General features: G+C 40.0%; 1 protein-coding gene across 4 annotated transcripts in view; it reads left to right on the top strand.

The window, feature by feature from the left end:
* Nucleotides 1-5,388: 5,388 nt before the first annotated feature.
* Nucleotides 5,389-15,003, top strand: part of VAMP4 (vesicle associated membrane protein 4) — a 36,798-nt gene continuing 27,183 nt past the window's right edge. The window contains exons 1-2 of one of the 4 annotated variants that reach the window (XM_027868514.1): nucleotides 5,541-5,568; nucleotides 7,330-7,360. The gene's annotated coding sequence lies outside the window, so the exon portion shown is untranslated. Of the gene's footprint in view, nucleotides 5,569-6,916; nucleotides 6,958-7,329; nucleotides 7,361-15,003 lie in introns of those variants that run through there. The other 3 variants (XM_027868516.1, XM_027868513.1, XM_027868515.1) reach the window with 3 other exon arrangements.

Raw genomic sequence — 15,003 nt, 5'->3', positions numbered from 1 at the left:
AGTCTGTGTATCCACAAAATGTAGTTTAGTAGGTAACATGGCTACACCAAGCCATGCAATCAGCAGAAGCCAGAAGAGGTCCTCAGGCTAGGACTGATTGTTCTTTTATCAGTCTTCCTCCTGCTATCCCCATCCCCAAGGTGTCTGCCCCAGTAAACTATCTGATTTGAGGTTAGAAAATTCTTTTTAATTCTAGTCAAAACTCTGATTATCAGCCCTCAAACCCTCAAACCATTATGGGGATTCTACCCGAAAAAATCATGTGTGGGGCTGGGCCAAGGTAGTTTGTAGATGTTGAGCATCTACTCCGCTCCCTGTTGTCATTCCACTCAACCTGAGACACAATCTTTACCCTAAATTCATGCCTTTATTATGCAAACCTTCCAGCAACAATATCTCTGATCTTTGACTTTGTTACCAAAGGCAAATCTGTGTTAATATTACAGTCAAAGACTTTTTAAAGCTTTTACAAGAGTACATTTACTGAGAAGACATGGCAAGAACACAAGTTACAAATATTCCATTCCCCAGCACCTGAAAGGAGGGAATGATAGATACTCTCCTCTATGCCATCATGGTCCCTGGGGAGAGTGGGCTCAGATTTAAGGCAATGTCTATGTAGGATTGGTCCCACCAAGTTCACTTCCAAATGTAGCATAGCTGCTGAATGAGTTCTCATCTCAACTATCTCTGGGCTGTGTCCGTCAGGTCACTCCTCAAGGACTTGCTGGTGGACTGGATGGCTACAAAGCCCAACATGAAACCTACTTCCCCAACCTCTGGTGGTTCACCATTCTAAGCTTTCTGAATTCACCAAGTCATAGCTAGCTCCAATATTCCTTCACTTAAAACAAGGAGAATGGACAGGCACAACAGAGAGAAGCAACAGTACAGCCAGGCACCCATGTGCCACTTGGCAATGGCTCCAACATAGAGATAAAGGTCCCCCTTGGAGGTTTATACTATTCCCTGCATCTATACTATACTGCAGCCAGCCCGGAAAGAGACAGAATTTGTACTTGTTCTGCTTAAAATCTCATCAATCATACTATTAATCAATAACAATATGTAGAGCTTGACAGGGCTTAAAGATTTACCTAACGATGTTATTCTGGAAGAATAAATCATTAGTCCCATTTGGACAGGTTTAATATGGAAAGATATTGAAAGTCCAAATTAATGTGAGAATAATTACACATGAATGTAGTGGAAAGGATGCTCTTTGACTCCACAATGAGTTTTTTCCTACATCTCAGCAGGAGGTACTAACAAATCACATTGCAGAACAATTTAGGCATTTGGTGATGGTGTTGCAATGAGTTTGGGCTCTCTGACAGGTCTAAGATAAAATTCTTGTAACCAATATATCAAGAAACAAGAGAGTTACAAAGTATAGTTCAGAAAAGCCCAAAGGGTTATATGCTATGCTCAAAGGGCTATAAAACTGTGTATACCCTTTGATCCAGCAATATCACTACTAGATCTGTATGCCAAAGAGATTTACAAAGGGCAAAGGACCTATTTGTACAAAAATATTTATAGCAGCTCTTTTAGAAGTGCCAAAGACTTGGAAATTGAGGGGAAGCCCATCAATTGGAGAATGGCTGAACAAGTTGTGGTATATGATTATAATGGAATACTATTGTGCTATAAGAAATGATGAGCAGGCAGATTTCAGAAAAAACTGGAAAGATTTGTATGGACTGATGCTGAGTGAGGTGAGCAGAACCAGGAAAACATTGTACACAGTAACAGCAATATTATATGATGATCAACTGTGAATGCCTTAGCTATTCTCAGCAACACAATGATCCAAGAATCCAAAGGACTCATGATGAAAATACTATCCACATCTAGAGAAAGAACTGATAGAATCTAAATGCAAATTAAAACATACTATTTTTCTGTCGAGGGTTTTGTTTTTTTTTGGGTCAGTGTTTTCTTTCAGAACATAACTCACATGGAAATGTTTTGCATGATTGCACATGTATAACCCATAACAAATTGCTTACTGTCCCAGGGAGGGCTAAAGAAGAGGGAGGGTTAAAACTATTTTTACATGTAATTGGGAAAAAACGTTATTCATATAAAAATAAAATATATTCTGGAGAAAAATTCCAAGGAGAAAAATCCAGGCCCTATTACATGCATTTTTTAATAATGACAATACATATTCACCTAATTAATCAACAAACATTTAATAATTGCCAATTATGTATGAGGCACTGTGTTATATCTTTGTCTTTGTGAAGAGAAATACATCGTCTTATTTCATACTCAACAACGGCCCTGTAAACTAGACGAGGCATCCCAACTTTATTGATGACAAAACAGGTTTATAAAGGGGTTAAAAGACTTGCTTGAGGTTATGGAGAAAATCAATCAAAACAAATTTATTAAGCACCCTCTACATGCGAAGTCCAGTGTTAGGCACTAGAAACACAAAAACAAAAGGGAAATAAGTCACTGATTTTAAGGAAGTCATTTTCTATGGAGGGAGACAACATATATAAGTAGATACAAAATAGCTTATATTTTCTCAAGAGACAATATATGTAAGCATATACAAATATACACATACATATACATATACAAAAAATAAAAAACAAATCCATGTTAATTTTGGGAGTCAGGAGCTAGATCAATGAGGGAAGGCTTTATGTAGAAGGTAATGCTAACAAATGGAGGTGAGGAGTCAGAGGTCTTTCTACTGTTTCACAAATAAGCAAGATTTTACTGTTAGTTGGAATAGTTGTGTATTTATATGTAAATATGGAGAATAGACAACTGGGCATATTCCAGGTAAACAAAGTTTCTTATTATAGATTACATCACATACACATCACACAAATCATATTGCACAAAGATTTAGGTGTTTGGTGATGGCTGAAATATAGAAAGGTGGTTGGCAAAACCAGGACTGTTACAGGCTGCTACTGTTGTTATTTATTCTTTGCTGTTCTTGGGGCTGCTTCTTTTCTTCTGCTTTTCCTCTTTCCTACTGTCTGAACTACTCTTAATGTTTTCATTTCTGTTGTTTTTTTTTTTAATCTGTGGTATGAGAGGCAGTGTGACATTGCAGACAAGTGAGTAGGTTTTAGAGTTGGAAGACCTGGATTTGAGTACAATCTCTGATACCTTTGGGCAATATGGGCAAATCATTCAACCTCTAGTTGACACTAAACAACTCTGTGGTAGAGGGATGTTTCTGACTGGAAGATCCCAACATTAATGAAATCACAGGTCCTAACCAAAAGAAAAAAAAAAACAACATGGCATAATGGAAATAGTGAATAGTGTGGATGGAATCCAAGTCTCATTTCTTATGAGCTCTGTGCTTTCAACCAAGTCACTTAACCTTACAGACATGCAGTTACTCCTCTATGAAGTGGGGCTAATAATCCCTGTCATCTGTCCTACTTACTTCACAATCAAATAAAATCATTCATGTGGAAGTCCTTTGAACATTCCAAATTGTTGTGTAAGGTATTCCTTAATTAATTATTATTGTTTTTTTTAATGGAGGCAATCAAGATTAAGTGACTGGGTCACCAACTAGTGTCTGAGTGAACTCAGGTCATGCTGACTCCTGGGCCAGTGCTCTATCCTCTGTACCACCTAGCTGCCCCTGTGTAAGGTATTCTTAAAGCAGGAGATCTTAACCTTTTTGCATCTAGACCCCCTTTGGCAGTCTAGTAAGGCCGATACAGTGGAACTCTTCTCAGAATGATGTTTTTAAATGCATAAAATAAAATACACAGAATTATAAAGAAAACAAGCATTTATTAATTGCCTACTATGTGCCAGGCACTGTGCTAAACACTCTACAAATATTATCTCATTTGATTATCACAGTAACATCGGGAGACAGGTGCTGTTATTATCCCCATTTTGTAGTTGAGGAAACTGAAGCAGACAGGGGTTTGATGACTTGCCCCCAGGGTTACACAGTAAGTTACTGAAGCTGGATTTGAATTTAGGTCTTCCTGATTCTAGGCCCAGCACTTACTGTACCTGCTCTTTTTTTTTTATATATACATATTTTATTTTCTCCATGTAAAAACAATTTTTAACATTCTTTTTATTTAAAGTTTTGAGTTCCAAATTCTATCCCTCCCTCCCTCTATACCTGATATAGTGTACCTGCTTTTACAGTAGGTGATACCTACTGCACCACTTTTTTCTTTTAAAAGGAAACCAATTATATTGAAATAGTTACGAATTTTTTTATGGACTCCAAGTTAAGAATCCTGGTCAAAGTCATTGGTAACATGTTTATAAAACAGCTTGCACAGATAGAGGCAGGGAACAGGATGATTCAATGTAATAAACGAAAAACAAAGGTCTAACAGTGAAAATGAAAGAACACAAAATAATAGACAAAACAACGAATATAGTCAAAACAAATTAATGAATAATACCAATGTAGGTAGGGTAAAAATAGAAAAGTAAAACAAATGAGATGATGAAATACCACAAATGAAATATTTAAGCTTTAATAGCTTAAAACGGCATTCGGACTTTTGAGGCACACGGTACATGTAAAAGCTCTTTGCCAACATTAAAGCACTGCATAATTTTAAGCTATGATTATCACTGAGAATTTACGAATTCTGGCATAAGATGAAAGTAGTTGGGAATACCCTACCCAGACACTACAGATGCACAGGTCTGAAGGGCTTAACCACCACATAAAAACAGGGATGAGTCTTCCAAGAGGTGGAAAAAGGAACCATGGCAAAAGTCGTCCGATTGGGCTTTCTTTTTCTATAAGGAATCTCCGAAACTCCTAACGCAAACACTCGCCTTTCTTCTACCTGATGGGGGGGGGGGGGTGGAATCTCCTTCTCTCTCCAATTCCCGATCCTTAAATGCCTCTCTTTCTGCCCATTCCCTACCTGTATCATCATCATCATCCCCAATCGTTCACAAGCACCCGATGGGGATGCGGGGAGGAGGGCACCGTCCTCTGTCTGACCCTGATGGACATCCTCCTGCGGACAGGTGTTTCCAGATGGCTTATCTCCCACAAACTGCAGCCCCCCCCCAATGACCCCCACGAGCAGATAAGTGGAGAGAGTGTGTGCACGGAGGGGAGAGAGGGTGGAGTCGCAGGGACCACCACGTCTCAGCCAGCCTCTAGTGAGGCCGTGTGCCCCGCCAGGGCTCAGCTCCCCAGCCTGGGCATCGAAGCGGCTGCAGGCGAAGCCGCAGAGCCCCAGCTCCCGCTGCCTCCCTCCGCCTACTCGGGGGTCATCGATGCACTCGGCGATCGCGGCCGCCTGCGCCGCAGCAGCCCCTCCCCCCCGCCCCCCCCTCCAGCCTGCGCTGCAGTGGAGCGGCGAGCGCCGAGCGCCTGGATGCTTGCTGGTCCGAGCGGGCGGCGGAGGAGCCGAGCGGCTGACGCTGGGTCCGCGCCCGCGGGCATTTCCCCCTCCCCCTCCTCCCCTTCCTCCTTACTTCCTCCTTCCTCCCCTTCCCTCCCCCGGCCCAGCCCAGCCCGCTCGGGCCCGGCCCGGCCCGGCCTAGTTCCGAGGGGCGAGCGGAAGCCTCCCGGCGGACGCCCAGGTAGCGGCGGAGCCCCAGTCTGGATCCGCTGGTGGCGGGGTCGGAAGGGTCACTGCGCACGGAATAGCCGCCGGCCCCAACGGCCAGTGCGGCCAGTGCTCGCCGGCCGTCCTCCGGCCCCGGGGTGGGAGGGAGCCGGAGCGGGCTGAGGGCGGAGGCAGGGGCGGGTGCGGGGGCCGCGATCGGGCAGCCCGGAGGGCTTGGGGAGAGGGGAGCATGGGAGGGACGTCCGCGGGGGGCGGGGGCTTGGCTGGGGAGGGAAGAGAGGGTACGAGTGCGGTCGCAGCCCTGCTTGAAGTGAAAGCATCTTTTGGGGGCATGAAATGGGCTGGTAATGACTGAGGCAGCCTGGCGACGCGGGGAGAGCGCTGGAGCCAGGGCAGACTTGGGTTCGAGTCCCATCCAAAATCCCATCTTCTACAGGAAGCCCTTCCCAATCCCTATTAGTTCCGATTAAGTAAAACAAATGATATACCACAAAAGAAGTATTTAAGCTTTAGTAGTTTTCAGCTGCATTAAGACTTTTGGGACACACGATGCCAGTAAAGCTCTTTGCAAACACTACGTAACTTTTAACCAAAATTATTGCTAAGAACTAAAGAATTCTGTCACTCTGATTATTTACAGTTTTTCCTGTCCGTAGTTTGTTTGTACGTAGTTGTTTGCATGTTGTCGCCCCCACTAGACAATGAGCTTCTTTTGCCTCGGCGCTTAGCACAGTGCGCACATAGTAAGTACTTAAATGTTTGTTGCCTGTCGGACTGATTGACTACTGGCTGTGGGTGCTCCAGGCAACTCTCCAAGTTGCCAGGAATAGAGGAAGTTCCATCATACGGTGATTCTGAAGCCACCATATCTATCTTATTGACTGCTGTGGAAGATTAATAGCCAGCATTTATAGCGATTTTAAGTTTTGCAAAGTGCTCTACTGCTGACATCTCATTCAAGAGTCACCAAGATAGGTGCTCTTATTGTCCTTATTTTACAGATAAGGTTACCCGTCTGAAAGAAGTTAAGTGATTTGCCCAGGGTCTGCAGGCAAAGTAAATGTCTCAGGCAGAATTTGATGGGATCTTGCTGATTCCAACCCAATGATTCCACTGTGCTGTGTTGCTTGCCTTAGGCATTGTGGGCCAGCCCTTATTCAACCTTACTCTTTGGTATGAATGTGTCACCAGTGACTGGCTTTGGAAATAACTCATCTATCTTTTTTTTCCCCTTGACTGCATTTCTGTGAACCGGAAACTAAAGATCTTAAAGGAAGAGAAAGAAGAAAGACTGGGGGCAAGCTAAGTGTTGCAGTGGATAGAGCACCAGCCCTGGATTCAAGAGGACCTGAGGTCAAATCAGGCCTCAGACGCATAACACTTACTGGCTGTGTGACCCTGGGCAAGTCACTTAACCCCAACTGCCTCATCAAAAAAAAAAAAAAAAAAGGAAGAAGAAGAAAGAGTGTAATTTTATACAAGCTCTTATCCTAGAGGAGAATTTAGAGACTGTAGGGACATTAGAGCTGGTCAATTCCCACCTCCTTATTTTACAGATGAGGAAGTTAAGGCTCAAAGAGATGAAGGGCAGAGGCAGAGTCTGAACCCAGGCTGTCTGACTACTTATCTAATGTTCTTTGTACAATACCCTGATGGGCCCTCTAATCTAGCTCATTAAGAGTCAGATTTTATAAAAATGTTACAGGGTTAAGGGGTTGTGTTGGAATTTTGGGGGTCATAATGAATAGTAACCTGGTTCTTTGTCATATTTAAGGTACAATGACAAGTTGGATGTTTATAAATTGGTAAGCCTTACCTAATAGTCCCCCCTCTTCCATCCTGCCCTTTGAAGAAGTCTTCAGATACCAGATTTTTAAATCTATATTCATTTGTCCAAAAAGAAGTGATATGCTAATGACACAAATTACAAGTTGGATGAAAATATATTTAGCCCAGGGAAGATGGCATAGAATTATAAATTTGGTGCTAGGAGGGAACTCAGTGCCTTTCTAAACCAGTACTTTCATTTTAGGGATGAGGAAACTGAGACCAGGGGATTGACTTGCCAAAATGTGGTTAAGTAGCAGAACTGACTGCCTTACCTTTCAACCATACTGGCCTACTTTCTGTTTCTCATCTCCCAAATTCCATCAGGCTCTGCTTTTGTACAGGTTAAATGAATTCCATCCTCCCTGGAATAAACTACACCCTGTCTACTTCTTCCTTTTCCTGCCCCCTTTCTCTACCTCTCAAAATCTCTGTGTTTCTTCCACTTTCTGCTCAAGGGCTACCTCTAGCCTTTGACCTTTACCTACCCCTCGCCTCATCCCAGCTGTTAGTGTATCCCCTTGTATTTATTTTGTATGTATTTTCTATTTACTTGTATATATTTCTATTTACTTATTATTTATGTCTCAAGTAAGCAAAGAGAAATGAGAATGCTGCAGGGATTTTCCCCATAACATTGTGTTCCCAGGCCAAATGTTTTATGAAAGATCATTTCCCTCATTAGGTCCCCTTAGCATTAAACATTTAAACTAATGGAACTGGTTCCTTTTAACCACTTCCCTTTATGTTGGGTTAAGCAGTCCACCAGTCAATCAAGCATTTATTAAGTACCCCCTGTGTACCAGAAACTGTTAGGTGCCAGAGATTTAAATACAAAGAATGAAATGATCCCAATGCTAAAGTAGCTTACATTCTAACCAAGGACACAATAAGTACACACACATATGTATATGTATATATATATGCATATACAGAATAAACACAAGGTAGTTAAGGAAGGAGGGTACTGCATTTGGGAGGATCTAGAATAGGCTTCATGTAGAAGGTGGAGCTGGAATGAATCTTTAAAAGGCCAGGGATTCTATGAGGTGGGGGGAAGAAAAGGAATGCATTCCAGGCCTGGTGGATGGCTACTGCAAAGGCACAGAGATGGGAAATGAAGCGTTGTCTCTTTGGAATGGAGAGAAGGCCAGTTTGACTAGTATCCTTTGTTACTCTTCCCTGCATAAGCCTACCTTGCCTAATCCTGCTCTCATCTTTGCCCCAGGAGCTTTGATGTAATTTATGGTAATAATAGTTGGATTTTATGGTGCTTTTGGGAGGTATTGTGGCTGTGAAAAAATGGGAAGCCTGAAGGTGTTGGTATATTCAGTGTTTCCTAGTTACATTGGCACATAATCTTGGGAATCACATGAACACTACGATAAACGAAATAGAAGAGTCTCCTAATCTAGACAAACAAAAAACGAGCTTAAATCCCTCTGTGAGTCAGAGATAAGTGGTGGTGATTTAATTGATGATGCAGGACATTTAGGTCATTCAGTAGAACTCTTGACTCTTCCTTGTCAGTCCCATACTAATTATATTCATTTAAGGAGTGACTTGGGGATTAGATGGAATCACTGGGAGACTGATTAACAGTTCTGGAAATTTACGTTTTTGAATCTTTTTTAACCTGAACCAACTCCCAGCCTTTGATTAAAATGTTTTAATCAGTTCCATTTTTAAGTCAGATTTACATTTGAGAGCTTTGAATGTAACCTGATTCATATCCTCTTCTGACTTCTATGGATTGCTTATTCATACAGAAGATCCTTTTGTGGGAGTGAAGTCCTGGGAATTTTTATTTTAAAATGCATGTACATAGAATAGACTAAACTTTGTGATTTTCTAATAGTCTGTTGTTTTTCTTTATAATTTATAATCAAACCCATGTCAGCCTCAACCTACGATAATTCACAGCTTTGTTGCACATGATACCTTACAAAGTTTTGCAGTTTACAAAATGCTTTCACTTACATACAAATACTGTCCCCAGCGCTTAGCACAATGTCTGACACTTTAAATAATGTTTGTTGAATTGAGGTTAAGGGAGTCATATACAGCTAATAAGTGTCAGTGACAACATTCATATCCAGGTCTTCTCAGTCTAAATCTAGTGCTATTTCTAATATATCACACTCCTGCCTCTCTTTCCAGGGAAAGATTCTCTAGATCATTCAAAGTTAATTACTTAACCACAAGTTTGATTTTTTTAAGTATTTAAATTTTTTTTAAAAATTCTGAACTTAACAAACACCAAATGAAATGGATATTTCCATTTAAAAGCAGAACAGACAATGAGAATTGTGAAGGTAACAATAAATCTCTTATTATGTACAACTTCTTTTAAATATAAATTAAATTAAAAATGTAACTTTCAAAGCCATCCTTACATGTCTATGAGTCTTACTGGCCTTCAATCTGTTCTTTTCTATATATTTTTTTAAAAAAATGCTTCAGTGATCTTCTTTCTTTTCATTTTGAGGACCTTCTCTCAAGGTCCACTGTTGAAAACCCACAATTGGAAACCAAAACCAAAACCTATCTTTGCAGGCGTAGTCAAGCAAGACAAATTCCTACTTTGGCTGTAATAGATAATGCATGTCTTAGTATTCTGTGTCTGAAAGATTTACCTTGAGTCTGTTTCCTGTCAGAATGTGGGTAGCATGTTCATTATCAGCCCTCTGGAGTTAGTTATTGTTTTGATTGGAATTTTCAGGTCCTTCAAAATTTGTCTTTATAATGTTTTTGTTATTATATAAATTGTTTGACAGGTCCTGTTTGACAGGTTCATGTGATCTTCCCAGGTTCCTCTGAAACTTATTGTTTCTTATAACACAATAGTATTCCATTATATTAACATACTGTAATTTGTTCAGTTATTGCCCAACTGATGGACGTTTTTTTTTGCTACAACAAAAAGAACTGATATATTGATGTATGTATACATACATACCCATATAGGTCCTTTTCCTATTCATTTGATCTCTTTGTGGCCTAAGATTAGTTGTATCTCTGGGTCAAAGGGTATGCACAATTTTGTAACTTTTTGGTCATAAATCCAAGTCATTTCCCAGAATACCTTGAGCAATTCATAGCTTCGCCAGCCATGAATTATTGTTCCTATTTTCCCACTGTCCTTCTATCAACTGCCATTTTTAATTTTGTCATTTTTGCTAATCTGATTAATGTAAGGTTACTTTAATTTGAATTGTATTGGGCAGCTAGGTGGGGGCAGTAGAAATGATGCGGTTTAGGGATACAGGGGTCCTGGGACCCCTAAATCACAACATGTGGGTCCTGCCTGAAAGAATTCAACCCAAACCTTCTTTCAGCCAAAGACAAGGTTTATTAGAACATCCATCATATTGGACAGACTCTTAAGGAGTCTGAAACCTGGGTAAGCAGTGGCTAGATTTTAAGAATCTAAGCCTCTTAATGGAGACTAGATGGAACTTATATACAGAAGGACTATGGGAGGGATCTAGGAGTGGCCAAGTAGTCTATGAGGTAATAGAATTCCAGGGACCTGGACCACAGGCCAAGGGAGAATGGAGAAATGGCCTGGGGCCATAGGGAGGTCCACAGTGAAAGGCCAGTTGATGGGATTATAGTCTCAGGGGAACGCCAGAGATTTGACCTTGTGGGAAAGTCCAGGATTTTTCCTTTGTGGGGCCACATCAGATAGAGCTCTGGGCCTGCAGTCAGGAAGACCTAAATTCAAATTTGATCTAGTACACTTACTTGCTGTGTGATCCTAGGCAAGTTCCTTAATCTCTGTTTGCTGTCAGTTTCTTTATCTGTAAAATGGGGATAATAATAGCACCTACTTCCCAGGGTGGTTGTGAGGTTCAAATGAGATAATACTAGTAAAGCACTTAGCAGTGCCTAGTGTTTAGTAAGTTTGATATAAATGTTATCTATTATTATTATCATTATTTAATTAGTGATTTGGAGCATTTTTCACATGGTCATTGATAGACTGAAGTTCTTCCTTTGACAGCTTGTTTCACAGTCTTTAGCCATTTATCTGTTAGGGAATGCCTTGTTCTTACAAAGTTGAATTAGGTCCTTATATATATTGGTTATGAGACCTTTATCAGAGAAAGTTGCTGCAAAGATGATTTTCTTTGCTAATTTCTTCCCTTTAATTCTAAGTGTATTTGAGTTTGTTCCACAAATTTTAAATTTTATATAATCAAAATCATTTTATCTTCTGTGATCCTCTCTATCCCTTATTTGATCACAAAACCCTTCCCCATCTGTAGAGCTAAAAGGAAATCTTTTCCTTATACCTCTGCTTTGCTATAAAAGGGCCCTTTATCTCTAAGTTATACATCTATTTGGAGCTTATCCTAATATATTGTGTGAGGTGTTGGTCTCTCTCTGGTTTCTGTGAAACTCCTTTCCAGTTTTCCCAACAGTTTTAGTCAAATAGTGAATCCTTGCCTTAGTGGTTGGGATTGTTGATTTTATTAAACACAATGCTAAATATGTTGATTTGCTAAATATATTAGATTTGCATCTAATCTGTTCCACTGATTAACTGTGCCCTTTTTTTTTTAAACTGATACCAAAGAGTTTTGGCCAGAGACTTATCATCTCAAACTCTTTTGAAGTTTTATTCAGGTTCTTGTTTTCTTTTTTACCTTTTTATTAGAATTGTCTAGATCTTGAGAGAGGACATTTCACTATCAAATGATAGTGAAAAAAGAGTACACTGTTTCCCAATTTTTCCCTGAAATTTGATTAACTTTTAAAGATTTAGAAACTATGCCATTTGGTGCATATGTATTAAGTATTGATTTTTTATCTATGGTTCCTTTACGCATAATGTAGTTTCCTGCATGTTGCTTTTTATCCCATTTTTACTTGTTTGAAATTAATGATTGCTTCTCCTGATTTTTTAAAATTTTCCTAGGATTTTATTTTGAAGTCTTCATGAAATTTGTGTTTCAAGTGTTTTTTGTAAATGATATATCATTGGATTCTGCTTTCTAATCCATATTGCTGTCTTCTATTTTATGGGTGAAGTTATCCCATTCATCTTCATAGGTTTGATTGTTAATTGTGTATTTCCCTCTATCTTGTCCCTTTGTTCTTTTTCCTGTCTTTATCTTACTTCCCTCTTTTCAAAGAAGAAGGTGAAAGAACATATTTAACATTGGTGATCTATAATTTCAGTTGTTTTTACTCCATTGCCCTTCTCTTCCCCTTGCCTTGTGATCACAGGTTTTTACTCTTTCTTTACTTTAAATCCCCTCTTCTCCCTCCACCTTCCATTGTTGAAATTTGTTTTCTTCATGACCTCCCCTCCCCCCAACATCATGCTGTCTCTCTTCTTTCCTAATTTCACTGTTGAACTTAATGTTCTTTGTGTGTATATGTTCAGCCTTTGTATGGTTCAGAAGAAAGTGAAGTTCATGTGACACCTGTACCTCTCGTCCTTTTCTCCATGTTTTTATAGTGCTCATTTCACATACCCCTATTATGTGAGATAGTAAGTTCCTTTCCCTCCTTTTCTCCTCAGTATATTTCCCTATTCCTCCTATTTCCTACTTCTAAGATCATCAAAACAGAACAGAACTACCTCCAGGTTCTGCCTGTCTATTTACCTTTCATTATGTCAATAAAAGACATTAGAATTGTGAAAGGACACATTTCTTTTTTCTCTATTAGAATGTAAACAATTTATAATCATGTACCTTGGAAGTGATCAGATGAATTTTCCTTTTGATGTTTCCGTTGATCCAGTGTTTGCATTTCAAAGTTTCCTCTTAGTTCTAGCCTTTTCATCAGGAATGATTGGAAGTCTTCCCTTGTAGGATTTATACCCAGTTTTGCCAAATAGGTTTTTCTTTGTTGTAAGCCTATATATATCTTTTGTGTTTTGCAATATTGAATTCCAAGTTGCCTTCTCCTTTATAATGACAGCTGCTGTGATCCTGACTCTTGACTCTTGGGGACTGGAATTTTTTCTTTTATGCTACTTGTCATTTTTTTTTTGACCTGGAAGCTTTGGATTTTCGCTCCATTGTTCTGGGAGTTTTCATTTTTGGGTTTCAAGTCATAATTTTCAGGGAGCCTGATGATTATTTGATTATTTCTCCTTGATCCTTTCTCCTAGGTCATTTAAAAACGTTTCTTAAGCACTTAGGCTTACTGTGTGTCTGGTAGTGTGCTAAGTGCTCAGAATATGAAAACAAGACATTTCCTGCTCTCAAAGAACTTACATTCTCATTATGTAACACAGCCTTAATAGGGAATTGGAAATCGGGTGGGGAAGTGGGAAGGCAGAAGGTACCAGTTCAGGGAGGTAGAGCAAAATGGAGAGTGAGTTGAAGAGAATAAAACCTGCATATCTGGGCTTTTTCTGGCTGTGGAGGATTCAGGAAGGGATTCACTCATCATTGAGTTGGCCATGAGGGTGGAGTCATCCCCAGGGGTCTAGAAAGCCAGTATAGAGGTCAAGCAGATTGAAGAGTGAGCCAGGAATAAAGAGTGAATTGTAGGCAGGAACTCAGAAGTGACTGAGTTGACTGAGTTGACTGTGGGGGGAGTCATCCCCTAAGGGTGAAGCGGGGGGGGGGGGGGGGGGGGTTTGCTAACTCTGAAGGTGACACAGAAATGGTAGAATAGTGGATACAGCCCTGGGCTCCATCTACTCAGGAAGGCCTGAGTTTGAATCCTGCCTTAGGTAGTTTGTAACTAGGACAAATCACTTAATTTCTTTCTGCCTCAATTTTCAGGAAAATAACCTACTTCCCAGGGTTTTTGTGAGGATCAAATGAGAAAATATTTATGAAATGCTTTGCAAAACTGAAAGTACTGTATATGTTAGCTATTTTCTTCTGCTTCTTCTTCTTCTACTACTACTACTACTACTACTATCACCACTATCACCACCACCACCATCATCACATTTTATTCTCTTATTTCAGTCTTTTGATTATATTGCATTATTTCTTTTCGTCTTGGGGCCAAGTTTTCTGGTTGCCCCCTTCTAACATATAGTGAGTTCAGTTCTTCATCATCTTTTCTAAGGTATTAATTCTCTTTTACCTAACTGTTGTTTTCTTTAACATTTTATTTTGTATCATGTTTCATATTTTTGAGGTCCTCTTATCCTCCTTTTGACTGGGAATGTCTTTTGTCTGAGGCTGTCCTTGGACTCGTGAAGTTGCTCTCTTCTCCTTCAGTCCATAGGACTTCTTCATTTTGCTCAGCATTTTCTTCTGATTAATCATAACTTCAGCCTTCGCTTTTAGATTGGGATTTTGTGCTAATGTCATACTCTGATTCCTCTTGTACCCTTGAACAATGTGGGAAGGCCCCATTCTTACTGTGGTGTCCAAGACTTAATCTCACATTTTTTTCGGGAATTCCTGGATTTTGCACAACTCCAGACATGGACCAGCCCTTTCCCAAGCCCTCACCCCATGTTGTTGTTTGTGCTTGTAGCTTCTGGCCTTTCTCTTCCTATGCTGCCTGGTCTTTTCTTTTGTGCTGGATTTATACACACACTCACACACACATATATGTGTGTGTATGTATATATGTATCTCTTCAGTCAGAGTTTCCACAGGATTCTGAAAAAGGCTTTATGAGATTGTTAAAG

The sequence above is a fragment of the Vombatus ursinus genome, unplaced genomic scaffold (genome assembly GCF_900497805.2).
Source record: "Vombatus ursinus unplaced genomic scaffold, bare-nosed wombat genome assembly UNPS02014789.1, whole genome shotgun sequence".
Taxonomy (NCBI): domain Eukaryota; kingdom Metazoa; phylum Chordata; class Mammalia; order Diprotodontia; family Vombatidae; genus Vombatus; species Vombatus ursinus.
The sequence above is the reverse complement of the archived record's forward strand: the minus strand, read 5'-3'. Positions and strand labels throughout refer to the sequence as shown.